We start from the raw sequence: 14503 nt of genomic DNA, 5'->3' as shown, positions 1-14503 counted from the left end.
CAATAAAACCACTGAATTAATTTCTCAAGCTATCTAGTGGCCGTCCTTGTCCTTGGATGTGCAGGACTTTGTTTTGGCATGTGACGTTTGTGCTCGTAACAAGGCTCCATGGACTTTGCCTTTATGATTGCTGCTTCCTCTTTCTACACCCAGGAGGTCTTGGACACACATTGCAATGGACTTCTTTGTGGATCTACCTCGTTCAGCCTGTTGCTCAGTCATTTGGAAAATCATTGACCGTTTTAGCAATATTGCACAATTTGTTCCTCTGCCAAAATTGCCATCTGCTAAGGAACTTTCTGTTTAGTTTATGGAGCATGTCTTTTGTTTTGCATAGACTTCCTAGTGACATTGCTTCCAACCATGGGACACAATTCAATGCGCGTTTCTGAAATGTTTCTGCGTTTCATTGGGTATCAATCTCAGTCTGTCTTCAGGGTGTCACCCACAGTCCAATGGGCAGATGGAATGTGCTAATCAAACCTTGGAACAATATCTATGTTGCTATATCTCGAAGTGTCAGAACGATTAGGTGTCCCATTTGCCCATTGCTCAATTTGTGTTCAACAACTCCTGCCACTCAGCATGTTCAGTCTCTCCGTTCTTTTGTGTGACTGGGCAACATCCTCAAGCTAATTCTTTTTTATTTCAGTTTCTCCAATGCCTTTGATTCATTGACAGTTTCCAGACTATGGGGAATTTGGGCCAAGGTACATTGTAATCTTCCCAAGGCCTCTCTGTATTCTAAGGGCTTGGCAGATAGACACAGGAGACCCTGCACCTTCAGGAGTGGTGACTTGGTCTGGCTATCTACAAGGTCTATCAAACTCTGGCAGCCTACTAACAAGTTGGATTCTCGGTTCATTGGTCCATTCTGGATCATTTCTCAGGTTAACCCAGTGGCCTTCAAACTCCAATTACCAAACTCATTGATGATCAATAACACCTTTCATGCCTTTCTATTGAAGCCAGTGCATAGATCCTGTTGGGATCTATGGATGCAGCATATTGTTTGCAGTTCCAGCCTTGGTTGCTGCTGTGGCTCTGCACTAATTTACTGCCTGTCTGTGTGCAGCATCAGGTGCAGGTTGATTGATTCTCCTGTATGTGCACAGCCCAGCTGCTGTAATTTGGGAGACTTGTTCTTTTTGGGCCCTGTTTCTATTAAATTCCAGCCAAACCTTCACTCCATGCCAGTTTTAGTGTATCCTGTGTCTCCAGTGGTATCAAGTCTCCTGTTTATCTGTTGTAGTTTCAGAGTCCTGTCCAGCTGTGTTTTTCCATTACCAATTGATCCATCCAAGCGGCCCAGTCTGCATGTCATCTGCTGTTGCTGCTTGTGTCCTCTTGGTGGCACGGCATGTATTTCAGCTTCTAGGGTATACTAACTAGTGTACCAGCGCTAGTGTCAACTTGGCAAAATAGGCCACACTTAAGCATCCAAAGTGTGTGAATCCCAGTATCCAGGGTATGCTGTTTAGTGTACCAGCGCCAGTGTCAACCCAGTGACATAAACCGCACATGGGCGTCCAGAGTGCGCAAACTAGCGCACCATCACCAGTGTCAACCCGGTGACATTGGCAACTCATTCTCACCTTTGGACACTCAGAGACTTCTCAGTCCTCAAGGCAGCCTCCACAGCCCAAAGGCTGCATCACATCTACGGCAATCAGGCCACAACTTACCAGAGAATTCCAGCCCTCATGGCTGCCTCCACAGCATAAAGGCTGCATCCCATCTTCGGTCATCAGGCTACAACTATCACAGCATTCCAGCCCTCAGGGCTTCCTCCAAAGCCCAAAGGCTGCATCACATCCATGGCCATCAGGCCACAACTAATCAAATCAGTCCAGCCCTCAAAGCTGCTGCACGGCCACATCCAGCCAAGATATACCAGCCCTCAAGGCTGTTGCAGGACTATTCCCAACTATCATGCCCAAGCCTTAAAACCCAGACTTCTACAAACCTTTCTCCCAATGCTTCCAGAACCTTCATCTCTACATCTTATCGGGATGTAGTTCTGTGTCCGGCAGCCACAATGCCACCTGTCTCAATCCCGTCACTGAAAGTCCAACACGGGACTTAAGATAGGCATCAAAATGCCAATGCCTATCTTAATTCTGTTGCTGGAACACAGAAGGACGTCAGCCTGAACAAGTTAAGTGTTAGGTTTAGATAGCATAGAAGGGTTAGTGTTAGCTTTTGGGGGGGATTAGGCACCCTTAGGGGGAGGGCTAGGGTTAGGTTCCACTGGGGGTTAGGTTTAGGTACTAATGGGGAGGGTTAGGGTGTGGGGTGAGGAGGGTTAGGCTACAAATAGGGAGGGTTAGAAGGAGAAGCATAAGTACACTTAGCTAACCCCTGTCAGTATACCAACCATCGGGATGCCACTGTCATTATTTTGACAGGAGGCATCCCAACAGCCAGCATTACATCCTGATTCCATCTTCTCTACCTCACCTTTATTTTCCATTCCTTTTTTTTACTGACACATGATACCTGATACTACTCATTTCCTCCACTCTCTCCCTCTTAACTGGGGCTGTTGCTCTTTTCTACAGCACATAACATTACACATACCTATGCATAATTGGTCAAAGTGGGAAATTAGAAATTATGGCATGGAAAATTGAAGGATATTGCCAAGAGCTGCCTAGATACCCAGAGTCTTTAGGGATTTGGTGTGAAATTAATTTTAGATGCTTCTAACACTCCTGTTACCAGCAGAAATTCATATGTATTACTACTTAAAAAGAAAATAGCTTTCAGCCTTTATTAATCTGTCTTACGGTGCTTGTATACACAGAGGGCTATGGCACAAGTAGTCATGGTGCTAGTATATGCAAAGGGCTACAGCCCAAGGATTCACTGTGCTTGTATACACAGATGGCTATTGCCCAAGGAGTCATGGTGATTGTACATATATAGGGCTATTGCCCAAGGAGTCATGGTGCTTTTTTACACAGAGGGATATTGCCCATGGGGTCATGGTGCTTTTATCCACAAAGGGCTATTGCCCAAGGAGTCACGGTACTTTAAATTTGTACACTGAGGGCTACTGCCCAAGGAGTCATGTTGATTTTATACACAGAGGGCTAAGGCCCAGGAAGTCATGGTGCTTTTATACATAGAGGGCTAGGGCCCAAAGAATCATGGTGCTTTATACACAGAGGGCTATGGCCCAAGCAGTCACGGTGCTTGTATACACAATGGGCTAAGGCCCAAGGAGTTTAGGTGCTTGTATGCACAGAGGGCTAAGGCCCAAGAAGTCACGGTACCTGTATTCACAGTGGGGTAAAGCACCAAACAATACATTTTTTAAAAAAACTTTTATCCTGAAAGTTTTGTTTACATTTTAAACTTTTCTTGTACACACAGTCACTTGTGTGTCTGGACACTTTAATCAGCAGAGAATAGTGCAGCATACATCAGCGTGCAGTGTGTCCCCTTACTCACTGGCTGTGCTAGCAAAGTGACTGTTTATCACTATCAGCAGAGCCTGTAGAGCATGAGAGTAAAATGGTGCCGAGTCCCAGTCTCGGCACCTTATGTAGAGGCAAACTCTCAAGAGAATCCAATGTCAGGAAGATGACATTCGGCCTCGCAGTGGGATCCGAGTCAGGTGAGAACACCCGAGCTGCGGCATGGGTTGACTCGGATCCCACTGTTTGGAGTGGTTCTGATTCCACAGAATCCAAACCGCTCATCCCTACTGAATCATTAAAATCTTGTTGATCTATTTGCTGTCATTTTCCAATCACTTTTGTCTACATAGTGTACAATCAATTAAAACACCTACCAGCCCCATCTAACAAAGCAGATACTATATGTGTGACCTCTATATAATACATAGAGTTTTCTAGTGACAATGCTTTTGGTATAATTCAGGGATCATTCTGGTGACTGCCGGAACACACAAACAGTATTCTAGTAACTGATATTTAATAAACAGATAATTACAGTGACATTTGTACAATACAGAGATCATCTACTAATATTTATATAGCACAGAGAGCAAAATCTGCATCCATATTATCTAAAACTTACCTCTCCAAGGTCCCGCTTTGGGTCTCCCAGCACTTCTTAAAATACCGGAAAATGGATGCCGAGGCCATTTTTCTGGCATTCTGTGCATGTGCTGTGAAGAAATCACTGGTAAAATGGCGGCCGTGTCATTTCACTGGCGATCTGTGCATGCGCAGTAGAATCTGGGCACACTCTAGTGCCCAGAGTCTACTGATTCTGCCGTGGCTGGCCAGCTGCATTAGTCAGCTGCTGACAACTGTGGAGGGAGGAGGGGGCCATGATGAGAGATGCACACTGGCCCCCTCCTCTCTAAAGATGCTCCTGACACCACCCTGTAATTATGCCTATGGCAGACAGAGTGAGGCGCAGCTTATTTTATATGTTTTTGTTGACTGAGTCTATCTTTTATGGTCTTACATTGCTTTTAACTTATTGACCATAATAAAACATATTGTTTATGCCCAGGATGTACAATTGTTATTAGGGTCAATTAAACAGCAACTTAATGTCACGTTTTGTTATTTTTATACCAGTTTACTTTATATCCATTATAAACCCTTCATAAGTACAAATCTTTTAGATATTGATTTATAATGTACTATGAAAAACCATGAACTTACTTCTATGTATAGTGGCCCCTTGTGTTGCATCAGTTTGCTGTTTTTAGTTCATTTTGTTAGTTCTATTTACACTATTCTATTATTTTTATTCATTTCAAAAGAGGCATTTACAATATAAAGCTCCCACTATCTCCTCTTATACCTACATCCTGAATATTCCATTATACTGTTCATCTTGTGCATCTGTCAGTGCTGAGGAGAAACACTTTCAAATGCACCTGATTTTCTGTAACAATGCGTCTATTTATTTTCTTTTGGTTATTGGTCCTGTGTGTGACGCTCTGCAGATCTGGGATACAGAATACCAAACCTGGATGTCACCTTATAACAAAGGAAGATACATGTAAGACTAAATACACTCAGGAAGAAAATATAATTATTGGAGGAATAATAACTCAGCATACATTTTCAAGGAGGTATGGAGGAAATATATTCATCTGCATAATGTAAGTATAATAGATGCTGCATAAACTTTACAGGGACATTAAAAAAAACAATTTTTGGGGCATTTCTCAATAATATAACTGACAATATTACTCTGTAAACTTACAACAGAATGTCATTGTTTCTCTTTTGTTGTTTTTCACTTGTACAGGGTCCATTTTTATATTTTAAATTAATATCTGAAGCATATTGTAATTTAGCACATAAAGTATGCATATTCCTAATGTACAATCATTCTCATATTCATTTTTACCAGAGAAGTGAACACTCAGTTCAATTTTTCCCGCTAAGTTTGGATTTATCCAGCCAAAATTAGGTCTCAGAAAGAGGCAAAACAACATCTTTCATAGACAAACATCATCTTTCATGGGCTTTTGTCCTTAAAAGACGATGTTTATCCATAAAATATGAAATTTTTTCTTTTTCTAAGACACAATATTTGGAAGGAAATTTCCAAATTTGGCGGGAGAAACCGAACCGAGCCTCCACAAAATACTGTGATGTACTGATGTGTCTTTGTACATCTTTGCTGCAATTGCAACAAACAGCCCCTCTTGGGCATGCAGAATGTCTTTTTTACTTGTATATCTGTGTGTGTGACTGAGCTTCACAATCAACACATGAAGTTCTACGACGCAGTGGCCACAGCTTTTTCCAAGACAAATTCTGCTTACAGACTCAGTTGCACCCAGATACAGTACACAAGTGTCACATATCAAGTTAATCAGCATAGTCTTCTGGTGTGTCTTTGTCACATAGCATTCTGATTTATATGCATTTTTGGCAAAAAAAAGATGTCTGGTGCCAGCAGAGTTGCACGAGACATCGTGGCTCACTCACATCAGGTATATCGCGCTGTGTGGCGTATTGAGGATAGATGTAGGAGGACCCATCTATATTAGCATTTATTAATACTGTGATCAATTATCATATTTATTGATACTGTGATTTATTCCTTTCAGAAAATCTGTTGTTACAAGATTTCTGTTTATCTGCATAATATCTGATGGTTCTTAAGATTGATAACATGGGGCAAAATTTACTAAGTGGTGGTTTGACGGCGGTTTCTATTCTATTCTAAACCCCGGTGGTTTGGTGGCGGTTTTGCAGCAGTTGCTAAATGACAGCCCTGTTCTATTCTATTCTAAAATGTGATTTGATGGCAGTTTTGTAGCTTTTTTGGCCTTAGAAATAGAATAGAATAGAAAACGCCGTCAAACCACCGCTTAATTAATTTTGCCCAATGTCTTATTTTTATGGAAGCAAACATTACATATATAACATTTTATGAAAATATAACATAATTTAGTATATAAAAATGAAATGCTTAAAGGTTACACTTTTATTTATTGGTTATCAGTAATCTGATATTTTCTATTTAGTAGCACAGTGATTAGTGTTGCTATCTGTATAGAAGTTGTGGCTCCAGAAGTGGGGCTGCACCACAGTCCAAAATTCAAATATGGGAGCAACACCAACTGCCAGTGACAAGGTTAGGATACCAATACATGACGGTATATATCCTAACCCTACCCCTCCCTCACCACAGCTTAAACCTAACCCTCCCCCTTGAGCCTAACCCTAACCTTCCAGCCCCAGCAGCCTAACCCTAACCCCTCTCAGAACAGAACCCCCTCCCTTCACAGCACATACTCCCTCTTTTCTGTTATCACTGACCCCTCTCAGCACAGACCCACTTTTTTACTAAACCTCCTCAGCACAGAACCCTCTCATACTGAAGCACAGACCCCCTCTTTCTTCACATCACTGACCCATCTCTCCTCTCAGCACAGACCCCCCTCTGCTCACATCACATCACTGACCTTTATTTCCTAACATCACTGACCCCTCTATTCTCTCAGCACAGACCCCTCAAAGCTCAGACCGCTTTCTCCTCCCTGTTCCTCACCTCTCACAGCACAGTACATTTTCCCCTCCCTGCTAGCTCCAGCATCTTACCTGCTGATCGGGGTATAGGGAAATTATTTGTGCTGGGTACCTTTCCTATGTGGATCCTCAAGCTCCTTCTCCCATTAAGTATAATTGTGACATGATTTGTTGACATCACATCATCCATATGGAGCAGTGCTCCTGGATAGGGATGGAGGTGTTCTCAGCCGGCCACATACCCTGCCTAATGGTAGTTTCGACCCTGTCCTGAAACTCTTCCCCTCCACCTGGTAGGGACATGGCTCTAAATGTGCTGCTGCCATGTGTCCTCTCACCAACAGGTGCCAGAAGCAGCTCAAAATGCATGTTCTCTCCAGGGATGGATTCCAGGGCTTCTCAGAACCCGCCAGACCCTAGGCATTTGCCTAGTTTGCTGAGCAGTAAATCTAGCCCTGGTACTGAGAGTTCATCCCATATTATAACTGTAGTACTGACAGTTCTTTACATACTGTGACTGTAGTACTAAAAGTTGTTTACATATTGTAGCTGTTTTACTGAGTGTTCTACACACTGTGGGGCCTATTCATCATTGGGTTCTGGACAGCTTACACTGGCTGCTATGTCCCCACAATTGCTAGGCAGCTGGCTGGGACAGACGCATTTCAGAATCCATTGGCTTTATGCTAAACTTCAAAAAGTAACATTTAAACATGTTGCATAGATAATTAAGATGAATAAAGTTAAGAATTAAGATTTGGAAAAAACTAATGGCCTGATTCAGAGATGCATGCTGTTTGCATGCGCTCGCTCTGTATCAGGGCGTTCTTTTTTTATGGCCTCAAGGCACCTCGCACAGCTGTGGGTGACCACCCGCATCTTGTGCGAGGGGCCTGGCAACAGTCACTATTATCACGACCATTGGGTTTGTGGTGAGACCCTGTGAGAGGAGCTCAACTCTCACAAGGCCAAGTGGACTTCCTGCTCTAATAGTGATGTCAGTAGGGCCACCCACAAATGGCAGGTGTTGCTAAGGGAACCCCTGCATTTGTGCAGCCACCCCCCCTCCCCACCTACAAAATGTAATGAGCTGTCAATCAACATTGACAGCCACCCTGTCTTGTAGTGAGCCCCATAGCGACACTGGGGCTCGCACATGCAAACGCCGGAGGCAGCGCAATGATCAGGGGTCAAACATCGACCCGCTATTCACTCGCGAGCGGGTCTGAATCAGGCCCTAAGTCAACTTAGGTTGCTCTAAGAAATGCAGTCTATACAGAAAATACCTCTAGATGTCACCTATAACCAACAACTAGAAGCTAAAACAAACAGAACAGAGGGCCTGATTCACTACCAATCGCAACTGCGATTACACATGCAAATGGCCGATTGTTGTGTTCTGTGAATGCGTATGCATTGAAGTGCATGAACTTTGCACTACAATCAGGAATGAGATCACAACGACTATGCAGACCCATTGCAGAGTGAATGACAGAAAGTGCCATTTGTGCATGGCAATGGGGGGTGGTCAGCGAAATGCAGGTGTGCCAGTACATTAGCAGTGAGACTACGTGCCTATTTGCAGATGCAATTGCTGTTACAATCCATAGTGAATCAGGCCCACAGACACTAAATATTTGAACACACATTTCACTTTTCCATCTCAACTCCTTCTCTCCTCCCTTTTGTTTTTCTTTCCTCCTCCGCTTCTCTCAATTTCCTTTTTTTTTTCTCCTCTCCAACTGGAGGGAATAATAATATTTAGTTTTTCTGTTTTTTTTTTCATCAGGAAAGACTATTTATATAAGTTAAAGTGTAGGTAATAGGGAATGGGTATGAAATCCCGGCAGTCGGGATTCCTGCTGTCAATATACCAAGAGCAGCATCCCAATGCTCAGGATGCCGACAAAGGTCAGGTAAGTATACTTACCCTCTCCCCTTCTTCCCCTAACCCAAACCTTCTGTTTCTACATCCTAACACTAACCCTCCCTGATAGTGCCTAAACTTAACCCTCCTCACTTTGTGCCCAAACCTAACCCCCCTAGTGGTGCCAAAACCTAACATACCCCCGGGGGTATCTGACCCTAACCTCCCCATCCCCTTGGCTAACCCTAAACCCACCCCCTAACCTTGTGGCTAATTCCTGACCTGCCCTGTTATACTTACATTCGGCATCCAGGCTGTCAGGATTTCGGCATCAGGATGTCACTGCCTGGTATTCTGGCGTTGGTCTTCTAGCAGGTAGTGGCATTCCAGTGCTGGGATTTCTTCAGCCAGGATGCTGCATGGTGGTATACTAACTACATCCCAGTAATAGAATGGGGACTTGTGGGGTATTAGTGATATGTGGGTGTATTAATATTACTGTATGTTGGGATAGTTACATATATTAATGTAATGTGGGGTTGGGAAGTTTAAATAGTACAGTGTTGGATTGCCATTAAATGTGGGGCTAATAACTTGATGTCATGACCCATTGTGGGCATTTTTTATTTTATAAACTTGACATTGGTTCTAGTTATGTGAAATGAGTCTATTAATGTTTTTAATTTAATGTTAGGGACATTAGTGTTAGATAGCAGTGCGATCCAATATGGTCTCCTCTGTGAATACTCCATGCACTAGGAGCAAGTCAGCAGTACTGCACATGCATGGCCTAACTCATGCCATTCGTTTGAGTGTCACAATCCTCTGCAAACCCACAGTACTTAGTTCCTAGAGGTGAGACTGATTACAACTTTTTCTTTGTGTGATTTATGCTATCACCCTGTGTATTACCATTACCACAGTTAGCCCGTGTATTACCAATTTTATTATATTACTGATGACACCAATTTTCCTAGAACTCTGATTAAGGACCTCTGTGTGGTCTAAAGCTTGGTACACACCTAACAGATATATCTGCAGATGATGATTGTTTAATCACTGAACAACCATCATCTGTCTTCTCGCTGTGGGTCCCGATGGCTGGGGGGCGTATCTCGCCCCCCTCACTGCAGCCTCTGCAGCAAAGGTATGGACAGCCAGCAGACTGCCTGTGCACACAGCATGATTCCCCAATATTTATGCAGATATATTGGGAATTAATTGTGCAGCAGAGTTGATGTGATATTTCTATCAATGACATTGTTCACAGACATATCGCTGGTACACACTGGCCAAAGGGCACCAGATACATATTGGTAAATCAATTGATTGGCCAATATATCTGCCAGTGTGTACCCAGCATAACATTTACTTTCACCAGCCCAAAAAGGCTGTATCAATAGGTATTGGGAGAAATGTTTATTAAATGGGCATGCTTGTAGTATTATTGTTAAGTTGGCCAAACTATAAAATAACAATGTAATTGACTGCAAGTGTTAAACATTTTTAACTTGAAACACATAAAATGTGCAGTGCAGCAACATTTACATAAAGGGTATTTTATGAAGGGAAAAGCGATTGTTCTGCAACAGTAAATGAGGTCATAATGTGCATTTACCAATGTTTACAGCATCTCACTATGCTTTACCTGTGTCTTAAATATTTTAACAGACTTATGCTTCTGTCAATGAAGATATATGAGGAAGAGCACAAATTCAATAAATGTTTTCGACCATTTAAAAATGTATTTAATATTGTACACCTAATAATTTGGCTGTGCATACTGAGCTTTGCACTCTGTAGATCAGCAGCACAGAAACCAGAGCCTGGATGTCATATTTCCCAAGGCCTTGAATATACATTTGAATATAAATATTCCCAAGAAGGAGATTTAATTATAGGTGGAATATTCACTGTTAATGGCTTTGTCATACCAAATATTTATACTTTTGGAATCCAAAAACTACTTTGTGGAAGGTACTGTATGTAACATACTAAAAGTGTACATTTTATTTATCAGTCACAGAAAGGGAGCAAGATAATACTGTAGGCCTTTCCAAGAATCCTGACAGAAGAACATTAAACTCTGCGGCATTGAGACTATATATGAGTCAGATAGTGCTTGCTTTAGTTTAGACTAGTTAGCCAATGGGGTAGCAGGCACAAGGAGGATTCTATTTTAGTGACTGTGCCATCTGCCTGAGGTCTCATTTTCATGACTTTCTCCTCCATCCTCTCTCTATCTCTGTCCCTATCTCTCTCTCTATCTATCTGAAGTTTTTGCTTTTGATTGGTGATAGTGGTGGGAGACAGTGTCTGATCAGAAAAGTGTTACAATAATGTCTTATGCCGTAATATCAGATATAAATGCTGGATGTAACAAGGAGAGATGATAGCCAATATCTATGAAACATGCATTGGTACCTCCATTTCCATCTATTTCTGTCTATAAATATGTGTTTGATGATAAAGTGGCCCTATTGACTCCAACAGCTGAGGTATATTGCAGTAACAATGGTTAACAATAATAGAAATTATAAATGTATCTGTGTGTTTCACCTTGATTGTCAGCAGGGCTGGATACTGGTATACAATGTAACTGTGGAGGCCAAATGCCAATTATTAGCAGCCAGGCAATAGGGATTGCAGAAACAAGTCTATTTATCATAATCAGAGGTCTGTTCAACAGGTTATACAGAAGCTAGGTCATGAATAAATAGAGGCAAGTCCATTTACTGTAGCAAAACATAAGAGTAAATTAAAAAAGGTCTGTCACAAAAATTATCCAGCAGTCAGCAGACTAGTTGGCTGCAATATTCTCTCTGCAAGGTGAACTTATCACCTAAAGCTGGGTACACACTATTCCATAGGTACAACCAACTAGATAAATGCTTCAATCTGATTGAGCGAATATCAGATGGTGCACAACCATAAACACAGAGCAATGAATTACAGTACTTCCCTTTGATCTAATGAACAGGATCAGTCACATCTGATGAGCAGCTCTCAAGATCCATCCATTTGCAGGAGCAGTTGAAGTAGTTTATTGGCCAACACTCCTCCATTGCACTTGCATACACACTATACAATTAATGGACTGATCATACAATTATCAGCTGACCGGCCCAATAACTGTATAGTATGTACCCAGCTAAACATAGAACACCAGATGCAGATCACTTTTCTGGTATTAAAGGGCAGAGATCTGAGTCAGAAACCACACTAGCCACTGCACCTGAATCCACATATCTCCCCTTGTTTGTATTTTCTCCTCAACACCTGTGCACAATGGCTACATGCTCTATGCTTAGGACCTGTAATGATGGGCCAAATTGTTAAAAATGTTCTAAATTGGCAAGCCAACATCACTGAACAAATTTGTCATGAGCATCATATGTGACTAAATCAGCCAAGCAAACAATGGTATTCTCTTTATCTCAGAAGGACATTGTCTTTTACATAACATGGAGGTCAGTAATAACAGTTTTCCAAGTGGGTCATCCATTAGTCATGAGAAGATGGAGAAGACAGAAACCATGGCTGACAATGTTTGGTGTATGGGAGTTTCACAGCACCGCCCCAAGTCCGCACTCAGATACTACAACCTGATGTAGATGGGCAGTCATGAGGAAGCTTTTACCATGAAGAGTATTGGAATAGTGCTCTTATGATCATACTTAAAAATCCACAGTTATTACACAGATATAGCATGGGACTCCATAGAGCACATATATATACTTTATTTAGGAAGGACAGAATGGGAAGAATAGGAGGAGTAGCAATGTATGTCAAGGAAAGCATAAATACCATGTTAATACATAGTATAAAAGGAAAACCCGAGTCCCTTTGGGTGACCACAGAAACAGGGGATAAAGTGATTCTTCATATTGGGGTGATCTACAGACCACGAGATCAGGAAGAGGAACTGGACAATATGCAGGACATCACTGAAATGGCATTAAAAGGAGAGGTTATAATCATGAGAGATTTTAATCTACCCGCTATAAATTGGGATGTGTCTGTGGAAAGTTCCACTAGAAGAAGGGACATCCTGACTTCATTGCACGGAGCCTCCCTCCAGCAATTGGTGAGGGAGCCCACTTGGACAGATGCAATAATAAACTTAATACTTACAAATGGAGAAAATCTGATGTAAAAGTGGATGAAAACCTAGGATCCAGTGATCATAAAGCAGTATGGTCAGAATAAAGACAGATACTGATTCACCCCATACAAAAACAAAGGTGTTATATTTTAGGAAGGCTAATTTTGCAGGGATGGGAAGATGTGATAGCAAATCTTTGGCAGAGTGGAGGAACTTGGGAGTGCAGGAGAGGTGTGAAAATGTAAAAAGTGCAATGTTAAAGCTAACAGACCTTTGCATCAAAAGGGTTAGGAAAACCACAAGGAAAACCACAAGGAAAAGGAAGCCAGTGTGGTTTGAGTTATCAAGTATTGTGAATGCAAAAAAGATGGCCTTTAGTTAATACAAGCAGATGCAAAATCATGAAGACAAAGAGGTTTATCTTGTATCAATGTTTATTGATTTTGATCAATTTTGATCGGTTTCAAATCGTTCAGAAATAATTAAAATAGTACTTTAGTAAATAAACCAAAAGGTGTTCTCCATAGTACATTAATGTATATTACTTGCTGATCTTAGCACAATAAAATCAATGATGCACACCAAAAGGTTTTTTATAAAATATATTAAAGCCATAAAGCTGATCATTCATTATAGATGCAGTGACAAACAGCAAAACAGGAGACACAGGCGTGCAGTGCCATACCAGTTAATTAACAGGAAACACTTCAATGTGTGTCAATGTGTCTAATTATGTGTCAGACCAATTAATTACAATAGGACTTTGTCAGTGCAGTGATACAATGCATAGGGATGTGGATTATCACACATTGAAGTATTTCCTGTTGAATAGTTGGTATCATTTGACTGACTCTGATTTTGCTCTTTGTGTTTGATATGATATTGGCATACTGTATAATAATATTATGGTAATTCTCACACCATAAACTCACGTAAAAGCAAGTGATATTCAGTTAATACTGGTTTCCCTTTTACCATACTTTCTCCGTTGCATGAATTAATTTGTTTTCTTTTTATAGTCATTAAAGTTTCTGTTTTTTATAACATTTCTATATAAAATATTTCAACTAACATATAAGAGCATTAGGAAAACTGCACCAAAATACATTTATTTACTTATTTCAAAAATATTTCCCAATCTAAACCTTTCCTGTGCCTCTCACTATCGTTAGTTTCTTTCCTGGTGCAGGAAAGCTGCCTGTGATGATGAACAGGCCCCATAGTCACCATTATCACTCTGTTGAGTTATAGCACCTACCACTGTTACCCCCTTCAGGTGTGTATGCTTGTGACTATTTACTGAACAATTTAAAGTAGGTTGCACTTAGTGACTATATGCTCACAAAATGAACTTACTATACTTTTATTGAATCTGCAAGTCCACTGCCCATATCTGCATGACCATTTCAACCAGGGTTTTATCCCCCTGGTTATTCACAATTGCAAGACAGTCATATGCATGAAAAAAGATGCACATTGTTAATATTCATGATGTGCATTAAAAAAATTTAACTTGTTGCACAAAAATTTGAGAACTGCAAACTCTGAGTAAGC

The sequence above is a fragment of the Taudactylus pleione genome, unplaced genomic scaffold, assembly GCF_031769625.1.
Source record: "Taudactylus pleione unplaced genomic scaffold, aTauple2 ptg000627l, whole genome shotgun sequence".
NCBI lineage: Eukaryota > Metazoa > Chordata > Amphibia > Anura > Myobatrachidae > Taudactylus > Taudactylus pleione.
This window is presented reverse-complemented; position numbering follows the sequence as displayed.